Below are 14437 nucleotides of genomic sequence, written 5' to 3' on the forward strand. Positions count from 1 at the left end.
GTGTTCTACGAGACTTAAATCAGGACATTAAGTATGGCGTTTGAAGCACATTTTGGAGATGCCACATACTCGCACAATATACAGGTTTGAACGGCATAGGTGTATTAGGCAGTTATGCTTCCCATTGTATCCTTTGTAAATAATAACTCTAATTTTATTTCTGGATTATCCACCTCAGCAGCCACCTTGTATGTAGCCCCATGATGTCACGATTCTCACCTGTTCCATAATCTGTAGAATTTTACCTGACTCTCAATAGTATACTTATAATGTTCGAGTGTTTGTAATGACGAAGTTGCACAAAATCAAACTGTTTCGGCATCACCGAATCTCTCACCTTATCGAATTTTATATTACTTATACATGTATCTTTGACCTTTACTTTATGTTCTGTAACTGACCTTAATTCTTTTTTTATTACGTTAGATTTATTACAGTTTTCATATGTGCACTATAACTAACTACTGTGTTTACATTATTATATTGCAACTTTTAGACTCTGCCCGTTAATAAACTAAACTAAAGTAATGTTTTAATTTGTATGCTTTGGACAATACGTCAGATTTATTAAGCTAGCATCATGTGAGCCGTTTTTTTCCCATTTTCCTCATCGGAAAAGCAAAATTTTTGTAACGTCATCATCAGTAGGTACACATATCATATCGTAGGCATTGTTTTGTACAGTGTTTCGCGTGTGGAATATGGAGGGTCATTGTCCAGAGATGGACTTGCATCCTTATTGATATATCTTCTATTGTCGCTTCTGTATGTAGCAAGTGTCGTAGCTATTGAATATATTATTATGACCTAAGAAGACATCACAAAACGCGTAGAGGTCTATAAACTCTTCACATTTACATTTCGTATTCATGGCTACGATTGCTTCTGCTCTTTTATTTTGTGATCAAGGCGCAACGCGCATATTCAATTGTCTTTACGAATTTTACTGTTCCATTAAAACCTGTTCTTCTCCACGCTCATCCTTTTTGTCCTTACTTTAACAACATTCTTACGGAAATGAGGCAACGTATAACAGACTTGTCTCCAGTTGGGCACCGTCTTTGTTCCCAGGAATAATTTTAAAGAACAATAATCCTAATGTACACCTATTCGTTTCGAATGCACAAAAGAAATGTCCAAGCGAAACGGTTCGACATCAGCTGGTAGATAAATAATAATTTGTAAATGATTTATCATCAAAGACACCAAATTCAGGCGCCGCGCCGTAAAGTAAAAATGTGTTGTGATGATGTAAGGTGATGTTTTACTGTATCTATTGTATCGTATGTTGGTTTACTGAAATAAGGCCACGATTGACAATACGCGCTTTCTTTATTTGATCATGGGTTGATTTTGAGCAGACGTATGATTATCTCTTTCGGATTTTTACAACTGTAATAGTCATAGCCCAATGGCATTTAATGTTGAAATACCGTTGTCGCAGCCATCAGTATATGACTGGTAATGAGTATCTCTGTAGACTTCCGCGTTTCTTTCCATCAATGGCTGATGGCTCTCACTTCCTTCTTCAAACGTTCGTTCGGCGGACGTGCAAAAGTCAGGACCGTCTTCATTTTAGGTATTGCATTCTAAATCGATTAAAAATTAATTATGCATCGTCCTTAATGAAAATTAAGATCTGTAACTAGAAAACTGTGTAGGTAATCATACTTACTTATTGATGAGGAAAGCAAGACTAACACCAAAACCAAGACCAAGACTGTTTTGCTCATTTAATCTGATACTTACGTTTTTTTTTTTAATAAATCTTTTCAAACGAAATTTTCTATTTACCGACACAATAATTGTCTTATATGCTGAAATTTTTTGTCATACATGCTAGATTTTAAAAGAAAACAGTCTCGATAGTTGTGAGTTCGAGAACTTACCCTTCCTTCAATGCATAAATCGACCTTTTAGCGAACGTACTTGAAAGAAGTAAAAAATATCAAAAAAAATTAGTTCGTCTCTATATTTCAACCGCGTGTTATCGATACATAAGAACAAAGAACACTTACTCCGAGGACATTCTTGTATGTATACAGATCCGTTTTTTCAAACAGCGGTAAAGTTTCTTTTTATATTTAGTGTTAAAATCTCGTAAAGTAAACTGAAAATTTCAAATACTAGAAACGTTTTGTTCAAAGTAAAGATTATATTCAAGTTGCTTCAAATAGTTTAACGTAAATATAATAATAATATAATAATTTTTCGTTTTTTTTTGGTCTTAATCTTGATTTTAGTCTTGATCTTACTAATATAAAGACAGTCTTGACATTGGTGTTGCAGTTTGACACGCCAATAAACTGAATCTAATACGATGCAGCAGAATCTTGTCTATTTTCGACTAAATTGTTTTTTTTTTATGTTTGTACTGCGTATTTTGTAAATTATTTAATTTGGCTGGCAAAATTTATTTTCGTAAAGCACATTCGCATACAAGAGAATGAATGAAAGAAAAGTGACGAACGGCTTAAGCCGGTCCTGTCTTCTAAAGAATCTAACGTTGTCAGAGACGATGTACGCGTGCCGAATTATAGGTACCTGTTTACTCAACGATGCTACCTAATCATTACCATCCAATACTACAAGACAATGCAGTAAACATAATGCCAGTATCGACGTGATGAACATGTCTTTGTTTCAAAGAGACTCCTTCTGGATGAGAAGGTAACAATTATGTTACGTCATTGAATGACTGACTACTTCTTGGTGGTAGATTGTCCAACAATAAGATGCTACTCTACATCTAGCTCATTTTAAATTTTTGAACGTAATTATTTTTTCTAATTACAGCTCTGTTCTGTTTTTTTAATAGTTTTTGAGTCATTTGGCCCGGTTAGGTCAGGGAGGCATGTGACCCGGCGTGCATTTGCACCCCTGCACCCCGGACCAGTCCGGCCCTGAATTACAGTCATTAATTTATTTGCACGGACTTACTAATTACCAAAATTGTAAAAAGAAAGTACTTATGTAACGTTAGATACTATCTAACTGTAAGTTATTATGTTTGTTCTTGTATTTTGAGAGCGGTGTGGGGTGACAGCTAAAACATTTCCGATCAATCGGCATATTTATCCTGTTTCCGAGTAACATCCATCGCTTTGAAAGCGTATATCTTGGCACGATCGTATATCACGCGATACTAGGCAAGGAACCCGTACAAGTCGGAGTGAAACCTGGTAGATGAGGTCCACATCCTATTACGGACATCCTCATCATCCTCTTACTGCAGCAGAACATTGTCGCTTGTTTTCTGTCGCGGTAAAGGGGGGCAAAGGTCACAGTCGCCTTCCTTATTGCTATTTCTCTAGTTAAATTATCATTTTTCCATGAATTTTCTTAAGAATTATAGATGAACTCCCGAAAATTGCACTCGCGGGTACGTCAGGATAATGAGAAAATTTGCTTTATTTAATTAAACTTTTAAACAGTGCAGAAATCCAATAAATTGCCTCAGGAAGTGCAAGATTTTATTGAAACGACGACATAATTAGGCAAGGGGAATGGTTTAATTTTTTATAAGTTTTTTCATTTTATCGAGAGCATTTTCAAACGGATTTGTCTCATCGAGATTTAATAGTAAGTTTATACTTGTATTAGTTTGCCCCATATGAAAAACTCATAAGGCAATTCTCTTTTCAGTCTCCTCACTTTTTTTTGGTGGGATTTTTATGAGGAATCTACGGGGAAATCTCTATATGGGCATGCCTCTCATTAGCTACATATGGGGCATGCCCTTTATAAATTCTTGTCGGGAGTTTTATGCTGGGATGCCATTATTTAGATTTAATTTTTCTTAGCATTAATAATTATCAATATTAGGCATATGCACGCGTATATATATATACATATATGTGAGTGCATATAAGTACACATGTATAAATACATAACGTGATGCTACAATTTTATTGAGACTGTTAAGCCAGCATTTCGAAAGCGGATAAAATTGTTTGCGTGCGTTACGCAAGGTCGGTGAAATTTTATCGATACGGGAGCACACTATTTCGAAACGTCAGGCAAAAACCGTCTGCATAATGATTTGTAATATCAGCGTTTATCCGTGTTCTCAATTGTTAAAGAAGCTCGAGACGTTTTACGATATAGACACCATTTAAATCCAACGCGACTTGCGCGGAATTCGTAAAAACTCTGATCCTTAGGTATATACTTACAAAAAATAATGTACAAATAAATAATGAATAAAAAAATCGGTTTCGTACCTTATCAAATGAAAACATCATTAAACACAGATGCAAGTTTCGAAAATGTGTAATTTCGTTAATCTATGAATTGCTTCAAAAATTATTTTGTTTCTATAGCGTTTCGTGTTGCAGGTTTGCAAAAGAAAGATACAGGATATTTTGTATATTGTTAGAGTTTCCCTGAAAACTTTTATAAGTAAGGCGTATAATCCTCGATTTTTTAAAACTTCAGTTTCAGTAGGTATTTGTTTCGAAAACAAAGGAGGAGATTGTTTTTCATTTTTACGAAATAAATCTTGTTGAATAATTGTTATATGCCATTTAAAATTATAAAATTGTATCCCTCATAAAATATACGCAAAACTTGTTTTCACAATTAATTATTGCCGTATACTAACCGTTTTGCTGCTCATATTTCGTAGTTCGTGTAACTTTTGATTCTTTATGTTTTATTTTGCTGAGGACAGTTGTTTGTTGTTTATAAGAAACAGGACGAGACAGGCATTATGTAGATAACGTAAAACATGAGATAATATATGTAGTGTTATAGCCAACAGACAAATGCTGATAGTTCTGTTGGCCCTTTGTGTTTTGTCTATACATGCACAGGCATATATTACGTAAATGATTATGGATAACTTAAATTCGAAGTAAAAATATCAATTTAAACAACACGACTGCTTGCTTGTATGGTGAGGGTGGTCAACAAGATGGCCTGGTTGTGGAAGGCAAAGGGAGTCGCGAAACATTTGACACACCTGAGTTCCCACACCTTAGATATGTACCTACTGACGACCGTTAAACATCACTTCCGTACATTTGACTTTCTCGATAGGGATAGTTAGGACAAGTTTCTTTGCCATCTGAAAAGTATGTGCGTACGCTATAGTACGGTTCAAAAAATCGACTTTTATTAATTTATAGGGTTGTTCGGAAAGTCATTTCGTTTTTTTCCGACAGAGGATTTAATTGTATTCTTTTGCACCCAACTTCACATTTAAGCCGTATAATTTTTATATGGTTTGAGAGCTCATATAGCAAGGCTTGTGTGTGAAAAATTCCAATTAATTCTACGCAGTGGGGACGAAAAATGGGTTGTATACAACAACGTCAAACGCAAGAGGTCATGGAGCAAAAAAGATGAACCGGCTCAAACCATTTCCAAAGCCGATATTCACCAAAAAAAGGTGATGCTGTCTGTTTGGTGGGATTTTAAAGGAATCGTTTTTTTTTAGCTTTTACCGGATAACACAACGATTAATTCGGAAGTCTACTGTCATCAGCTGGACAAACTGAATGATGCACTTCAACAGAAAAGGTCAGAACTAATCAACAGGAAAGGTGTAGTGTTTCACCAAGACAACGCGAGACCTCACACAAGTTTGGTCACTCGCCAAAAGCTTTTACAGCTTGAATGGGATACAATGCTACACCCACCATATTCTCCAGACCTGGCACCATCGGATTATTATTTGTTCCGGTCACTCCAAAATTTTTTAGACGGTAAAACCTTCACCTCAAATGAGGAGGTCAAAAACCTCCTCGATCAGTTTTTTGCCAGCAAAGACCAAAAATTTTATGAGCGTGGAATTATGCTACTACCAGAAAGATGGCAAAAGGTGTTGGACCAGAACGGTCAATATATAATTTAATAAAGTATTTGTTTATTATACGAAAACTGTCTTTCATTTCCACAAAAAAAAACGAAATGACTTTCCGAACAACCCTTAGATTTTTTCTCAATGATACGTGCTGCTGTTTAAAGCATCATCATCATAAGGTCGTCAGTCCTGGACATGTACCTCCACTGTTTCCTATTCTGAGCTAAACTTCGCATTTCCCTAAAATTAAAACAACCCACATCCTTAACTATTTGCGTACAGTAATCTAATCTAGGTCTACCTCTACTCCTCCTAACTCCTGTTTCTGCCTCTATTATGTCTCTGACTAGACATTCATGCCTAAGAAGGTGTCCTACTAATCTACCTGGCTTATTTTTTATTGACTTTTAAAGCATATTTGAAATTTCAATCTAAATGATTAAATTTTCATCTATTTAAGTTAAATAAAGAAAAAAAAAGGATATCTGCTATACCATATACGTACTTGTTTTTGAAATTAACAGATACTGCATTTAGTTGACGGAAAATAAGATTAAAACTGTTTTTCCGACACTTTTGTCTTCTTCAGAAGTTACAGAATTATGTTATACCGACATGTAGGCTTTTACAAGTAATCCTTATACCTATATCCTGCTCCATACAAGCAAGTAATACTCTAACAACTGCAGCTACTCAACGCAAACAAACCAAAAGCTGTATCTTTTTTTTCGGTCTTATTTTTTGAGTAGTACAATGGAAGTCGATCCAAAAAAGTGTAACCAGTAAATTAATGTTTAACGACAAATAACAGGCTGCTATTGTTACGGTGATTTATTGCTTTACCTACATTTATTTGTATTACGCAAGTGCATGCACGTACAACTAACAGTGTATCAATACACGCAATGACGACTGGTCCACCGTCAGTAACGGTGATTTCCCCCAAAGCTCAAAAAGGGGTTCAATCAAGAGCTGATATGTGCACCGGCTGCGGCGCGGCGGTTTTATGCATAATCGGAAATGTGCTTAATGTTCATATACATTTTGTCCCGAAAGTGAGAGCTATTCCTCACAACATGTTCTTATTACACAGTAAACAATAGATTAACACAAAATGCGAGTATTTACATAATGTTCAGGTTGATCTCATAATGAATTTAATTTGAAATTGTTAAAAATTATTAAATTCGTGTATTTCAATATGGTTATCCCTACGATACGATTCAAACCACCCTCGAAAACTTTTCCAAGTTCTTAATATTAATAGTCCGTAACTTGATATAAGTATTACATTTTTGATTATTAATTAAAAAATGTGGGACAGACAGTGTGTATTTTTTATACGTTGAGACATAATATACGAGGGTGTGAGCACCTTGCTTGTACCTGGCGGGAAACAGTGTAATAACGGTTGCAACGAGTGAACCGGAACTTTTTCATTATTATCATGTATTATCTCGCAGCCGCTAGGAGGTTTTCAGCCACCCCAACATCGAAGTAACTTTTTATTATTTGTTGGAAAAGTTCTCAACTAGAAAGCCTTTTTTACACGGTTTACCTAATCATATTCAATCGAATACGGTTCGTAGTTAGGAATAAAACTAGTGATTAAAAATATTAAAACATTTTGCCACTTTATTGTGTTCGCAAGTTTGCAAGCTTCTCTTTCATGTGGTTAATTAAGTGTTCAGGATCATTTTTTCTTAAAAAAACTCTAAAACTAAAAATTTTGCACTCTCTTGTTGAAGATGACACGTTCTCTGCCGGAAGGCGTTTTAAGGGTCTTAAAGGCTTTTTTGCAATTTAAAGATTTAGTTCTGTCGTAATTATGTTAGTAGGTTAGGTTAGGTCGGAATAGGTTCCGCATAACTTCATTTGTATTAATAAATACTATATAAGTGATAATGTAACTGTCAGTTACAATTTCACATTCCATTTTATGCATGAAAATTAGACAAATACCAAGCCACCTGTAATTAGGTACTAGTTGGAGAAGATATGCAATGTTTCACGTTAAATGATTAAGCGTAAATCCCAGAAAGAATTTAAAAGTAAAATTTAAACATGTTAAACAATCTACGTCATTAAACGAAATATCTACCACTCATAAATAATAATTAATAGTCAAGATTCTTAATGCGCCTAACATGCAGTATAAGAATATTCGGAAATTTAGAATGGAAATAACGACAGTCAAAGTCGTGCAATTATATTTTGCATAGGGTGGCCTGTAAGTAAACTATTTTTTTTGATTATGTTAAAATAAAGGCGATGCTAATTTATTTTTTTAAAGGGAGAAAATTGATTCTGTTGCTTTAACTTATATAATTGCATTTGTTTTTGACTTCCCTTTATTTATTTGTTCCTTTTCTCTAATGATAACGAAGGAAACAATGAAACGGTGAACAAAAGTCAGAAAAGCGTACAAGATGGCAGGTTAATTCAATTTATTTCTCAACCAAATTACCAACAAATGTATCATAACGTGAACATATATTCTGATGTTCTAGTGTCTAATAAAAAAGTCATCTCAAGCCAAGGAAAGAATATAGTTTATTGCATATAGGTAAAAGGAACTTTTGTATGTACGTGTGCAATAGGTAGGTACATAATAAGTTGGCACAGGGACCAAACAACGCGGCATGTGGCCGCGGTTAGAGACTGTGACCGGATGTCCTCTCAAACGGTCACCGGAAGCCGGAAAGTGGCTGAACATGTTCTTAGAAGATGCAGGCATATCAGCTAATTGCAACAGCTCGATTCCCTTCTTGTTCACATTGTTATGCGTTATGCGTGACTTCACGCAGACGAGTGCCTCTGAAAAGTTGTACGTTGCATCAACTATGAACTAAAACGTGTAGGTGTACCACTTATTACCCGTCTTCATGGTGAATATATGTTCAGGTAACCAATGCAAAGAAGTACTTAAATATTAGGAAGGGACATAGTCACCGTTGATTTTTAATCTACGTATAATATGGAAACAGAACGAAAAAGGACTAAAAGTCGCCGATGTTCGATATTTAGTATGTTAGTCAAGTGAGGACATAAAACAAATGTTGGCGCAGGGCCAAGTCCTTCTTAACAAAAAGAAATTACTTTTGTTAAACTTTTCTTTTTCTTTACGTAATCACAGTTAAGGATGTGGGAAATGTTTAGTTTTAGGGAAATGCGACGGTTAGCTCAGGATAGAAGAGGGGGGCCGTGCGTGTCCACCGTCCAACCAGTCTTAAGACTGACGACCATATGATGATGATAAAAAACTAATGGAAAGGAGATAAAGGATGGCAGGACACCTTCTGATAGATGAAAGGCTAGTTTGAGACATATTAGAAGCAGTACGGGGGGGTTATAGAGAGCCTTACGGCTAGATTAGACTACTGTTCGCAAATTGTTGGGGATGTAGGATGTTGTAACTTTGGGGAAATACGAAGATTGGTTCAGAGCGGTGTTAGGGCTAAAGACATTGTGATGATGTACAGATAACATTTATTTGTAAACTCTATGAAAGCTACAAATTCGAAATCTGCACTTTTGTTTCTCCTCGTGTGAACTTAGATACATTCCAAGAGCTTTCTATGTGCGAAATTCTCAATAGGTACATCACACAATCCCTGATTCGGTCAGTAAAGTTGGCCCACGTACAGAATTTATATATCATTTTTAAAAACAATCCTTTTTAAAATTTGATTCAAAATTTTCAGTTCAAATTTTCTTTCAAAACATAGTTTCTTCATACTGAATGTAATGTTAATATTTTTAAATGTTTTAACGAATTTTATTCAAACCGTACAATTGAACAGATGTTGTCCTGATTCGGCTGGAGTGACTTCCTTCCAGGATGATGATTCCTGGAGAGGAAGCAACTCTAATCGATGACGGTCTTTAGACCCGAATCAAGACAGCAACAGTTCACGCATTGGCCGCGAAAGCCTTTACCAATTTGTCATACTGTACAATTGTTTGGTATTAAGTTGTTTATTACTACTCAGTAGCTAAAGTACTCTTGATAAACGATTAAATATCTGAGACAATTGTAGAGTTTGAATGAAATTCTTTAAAGTTTAAAAGTTTCACTTTGCAGTCAGTGCTATTGGAATATGTTATTTATGTGAGATACAGCAGAGGGAGATAGCTAATCATCATAATTTAGCAAAAGTTTATCCTAGAATGCGTTTGCTATAGATTTCACGATCTCGTTAGACGTAACTATACACATAACACTTAATTGCATTCGCATAATTTATCCTGCAGGTAATATGATCTCGTTAAGCGAAATTGTCCTATAAATCACACTTATATCTAATAACGTCGATAAAAGAGGTCAATCATTTATTATATTGCTTCAGCAAGGCGTCGTCCTTGGCTGTTAACCTTGCAATTTTGTAAATATCATGCATGCAGCAATCAGTGAAATCTGCGGATGGTGAATGGACTTGAAAAAAAGGCGTAAGCAGAAAATGGAGAGGTATGCTGTAGTGGGAAATGCGTGCGTAGCGATGTACTACTTCACTTGACAGAAAATATGAACGTCGGTGTTTTTTTCATATCATTAAAAATGACAACGTCAACGTTGCATTGCATTAGGTGTCACCTCTTCATCACTCACATTGGTACAAGTACATTAAACGAATTCTATAATTGTTTCCACGTATCGTACGAATTTTCTGCTAACGGCTTCTTATTAGTCGGAACAATTGATAGAGCATACTTTTTTTCCGATAGAATAAATAAATAAACTAATTGTTTTGATGGTTTTTAAAGGCAATGACATAAAATGTGTGGCTCGGATAAACATAAACATCAGCAGTATTCTCCGAGCAAAGGTGTTTGGTATCTTCCTTGGTTTATTGACCACGCAGAGAATAAAAAGTTGATTACATACATAGCTACTGCAATTGATTGGTTTCTAGTTTATTTAACTCAAGTTTCTGCAATCCGGGTAAATAATTTATTGCATCAATATAACTTAGACCTGCATTTTAGTCAAACAACAGCAAGATCATTGTATATGTTAACTAAATATGCATACACAATAGCAGTGTGGTGTTACCGGCGAATGATGAAGATACCGAGGATAGAGAAGGTTAGAAATGAAGAGGTATTAGAAAGAATAGGAGAACAGAGGACTCTATAAATAGGCGAGGTAGATTGGTAGGACACCTTCTTAGGTATTAAGGTCTAGTCAGAGACATATTAGAGGCAGAAACGGGTGTTAAGGGAAGTAGAGGTAGACCTAGATTAGATTACTGTTCGCAAATAGTTAAGGATGTGGGTTGTTCTACTTTTAGGGAAATGCGAAGATTAGCTCAGGATAGGAAAGAGTGGAGGTGCGTGTCCAACCAGTCTTAGTACTGGCGACTTTATGATGTAGAGTAATTTTAAACTGGCATTATGACCTTATGATGATGACATTACATGACTAAAGAGGTACAGGGGTGTGTTTTCATGCTTTGAGTAAGATGATTGATTGAAAATGGTGTATTGGCAATCTTTTTCGAATATTTTGAAGATCGGGAAATACCAGTAAGACGTTCATCAGTTTGGCGTCGTCGGCGTCGGTCGAAGTTGCAACGTGAATTGCTGATTAAGCTCTATTTCTCCGTTTCAAAATAAGCGCAATCGTAAATAAATTGCATCATTGGATCATAAGCATGAAAAGTATGTTGTAGGAACGCAAAAGTGGGCCGACGTGTGCTTCTTAAACACTTTAATCGACGAGATATCTCGATTACATCACGATTAATTAGATCTAATGTGCAGTAGTTCACACGGGCTTAAATTAGGGGTACAATTAACAATTTGATAAGGTATAATTAATTTGGCAAAGTTACATTCGGTTACATCAGCAATTTTCTGTTCGAAAGCTATATTTAAATGCATCTACCTCTATACTTACTTACTTATTTAATTTTGAATTTTCTTTTTCGTTTTAGTTTCTGTTATGGTTGTTACTTTGATACTAAATACGTTTTGAAAATTCTGGTTCTTAGTGGAGCGATAGTAGTCGCATATAGAAATCGTCTTTTTATCTATGCCTTATCAAATCGGTTATAGAAGTTGATTGTTTTGATGCGTATGCTTCAAGTATTGGTCTTTGATTTTTCCGTTAGTTTTATTTTTGGGAAACTAATTATGTTTAGGTAATTTCAAAAATGGTACCACTGCCATCACCGTTACTAGGAAGTTGAATAATTGGAATAATTCAGACGGAATTTACGAGGGTGGATTGATAAGTTTCCGGCCTGACCAAGAAAAACAAGGTTTTTAAAAATTTTTTTTTTTTATTTCTCAACATAATCTCCTCCAAGGCTGATACATTTCTCATAGCGGTGTTCCAGTCTATTAATGCCATCTCTATAGACTGATTCGTCAAGCTCCTCAAAATAACCATTTACAGCTTCGATTACTTCTTCATTGTCCGCAAATCTCTTACCGCCAAGCCATTTTTTGAGATTAGGGAACAGAAAATAGTCACTCGGGGCTAGGTCTGGAGAGTAAGGAGGGTGCGGCATCAATTCAAACTTTAGATCGTTGATTTTAGCCGTCGCAACGATTGACGTGTGCGCTGGTGCGTTATCGTGATGAAACAAGATTTTTTTCTTCGCCAGGTGAGGTCGTTTAATTTTCACCTCGTGGCTCAAACGTTGCAATAAGTCTGCGTAGTATTGACCAGTGATAGTATTACCCTTTGCAAGGTAATCAATGTATATAATACCTCTTGCATCCCAAAAAACAGTAGCCATAACCTTGTTCGCCGAAAAAATTGTTTTTGCCTTCTTTGGAGTTGGTTCCCCTGGTCCAATCCACTGTTTAGACTGTTCTTTGGTTTCAGGAGTGTAGTGGTGGACCCACGTTTCGTCAACGGTTACGAATCGACGCAAAAATTCGCTTGGATTACGCTTATACAATGACAAATTTGCGGTAGAAATGTTTTTTCGAATCAATTTTTGGTCGACTGTTAGCAAACGCGGCACCCATCTTGCACAGAGCTTTTCCATATGCAAATGTTGGTGCAAAATATGTTGCACACGTTCATATGACATCTTACAGGTCTCAGCTATCTCACGCACTTTCAATCTGCGGTCTCCCAGCACTATTTGATGAATTTTTTCGATCATATCTGGAGTTGTGACCTCAACGGGGCGTCCTGAGCGAGGCCCATCAGAGGTGCTCACACGACCCTTTTTAAACTCGGAAACCCACTGCTTAACGGTTGAATATGACGGGGAGGATGTCCCCAGTGTTGAGTCCATCTCTTTTTTAATTTCCTTCGGCGTTAACCCCTTCAAATAAAAGTATTTGATGACAGCACGATTTTCCTGCTTTTCCATTTTTACGAAAACCACAGAGGCGTCTTGTTCAGCGTGCTGTCAAACCTACACTAGCAAGGAGATCGGGCTGAAACTATAGCTACAAGCTATCCAAGGATGGTACTATAGAATGTCACCTCAAGGTAGGCCTAGTGGCGTCATCTCTTGGTTAGGCCGGAAACTTATCAATCCACCCTCGTATCTGTTGAACGCGACGACTGTTATAATTATAATTCGACCCGCATAAAATATATCTGTTATAGCAGCAGATGGTAGTGCTCTTTTTGGTGTAAGAACGTGACCGTTCGGCGGATGCACATCAAACAAAATAATCGTTTGAATTGATATAAAGAACAGGTAGCACGAGGCACCAGTAACCTTCTTGTCTGCATCGCTGTCAAATTGTTGCGTTTTGCTAATTTCTAAAAAAAAATTTCTGAGTATACATAGGGATTTACTATAGTTCTGTTTTTTGGTATTAGGTCATCAAATTATAATTTAAATCTTTAAAACATTCGACTGAGTATTTTTATTACCTACTCTCGGTAGTGACAGAATATTGTATTGATCTGAAACGTTGAAATGTAGATATTCATTTCTAGATTTTAGAACCTTCCTATTTTTTAATGACTAAATAAATAAATGCTGATGATTTTCTTTTGGGCTTGCAGGCCGTGGTTCAAAGGATAATTGACTTTCAATCATCCTTATTTTGTGTCATTTCAAGAACGTCTGTCTAAAATTTCAAAAAATTGCCTGAATTAATGTAATTCTCAAAGCTTTTTAAGCAAAGCGCGATACACCTCAAAGACTTTACATTTATTGGACTTACATTACCCTATTATTTATATGAAAAACGACTGAAGGTATTCTACGAATTTCCCTATAATACGTCGCATAGTTTTTAAAGATGATGTCGCCTTTTGTTATTACATGCAATTGAACAGGTAAAAGTTTGGTTTTCAATTCGCCCGTGCTTTGTAAGGATAGTGCAACTGTCTCAAATGAAGATATTTTTTAAAAATTTGACAACAGTGCTGGAAATTGTTTAGCATCAAAGATGCGATTATCGTAAGAAACGTGTGATGATATTGAGCAGATGAAACTCAAACGCGACAGCTGGAACCTAGACGTCCGTCGCGTCCTCGTAAACTACAATAAGGAATAAAAATTGGAGGTTCTTTTCTTAACGTATGTACATATGCCTGTGTTGTATGCATTTATAAAAACAGTTGTCCTTAAGGATGCTAAGGATGATTTTAACGAAAAATAAGATAACGGTTCTGATGCTCGTATTACACATAACTAAACATATTCA

This window comes from Agrilus planipennis, unplaced genomic scaffold (assembly GCF_000699045.2).
Source record: "Agrilus planipennis isolate EAB-ADULT unplaced genomic scaffold, Apla_2.0 scaffold223, whole genome shotgun sequence".
In the NCBI taxonomy this organism is placed as follows: Eukaryota; Metazoa; Arthropoda; class Insecta; order Coleoptera; family Buprestidae; genus Agrilus; species Agrilus planipennis.